This window comes from Coturnix japonica, unplaced genomic scaffold, assembly GCF_001577835.2.
Source record: "Coturnix japonica isolate 7356 unplaced genomic scaffold, Coturnix japonica 2.1 chrUnrandom592, whole genome shotgun sequence".
Taxonomy (NCBI): domain Eukaryota; kingdom Metazoa; phylum Chordata; class Aves; order Galliformes; family Phasianidae; genus Coturnix; species Coturnix japonica.
Window position 1 is genome coordinate 57658 of NW_015439965.1, and position 319 is coordinate 57976.

Here is a 319-nt window from a genome sequence, read left to right on the forward strand (position 1 = left end):
TCCTATAACCCATATAGGATCCCATGGCCCTATTACGTTTAGGGTTCCTATAACCCAACCCATATAGGATCCCATGGCCCTATTACTTTTAGGGTTCCTATAACCCAACCCATATAGGATCCCATGGTCCTATTACCTTTAGTGACCCTAAGAAAATGGGGTAAAAAAGGAGGATTTAAGTAAAAAAAACCCTTTATTTACACTTTTCCCTCCCAAAAAACCCCTTTATTTCCCCTATTCCCCCCATATCCCGCCCTATATCCCATATAGGGCACCCCATATCCCATATAGGGCACCCTATATCCCATATAGGGCACCC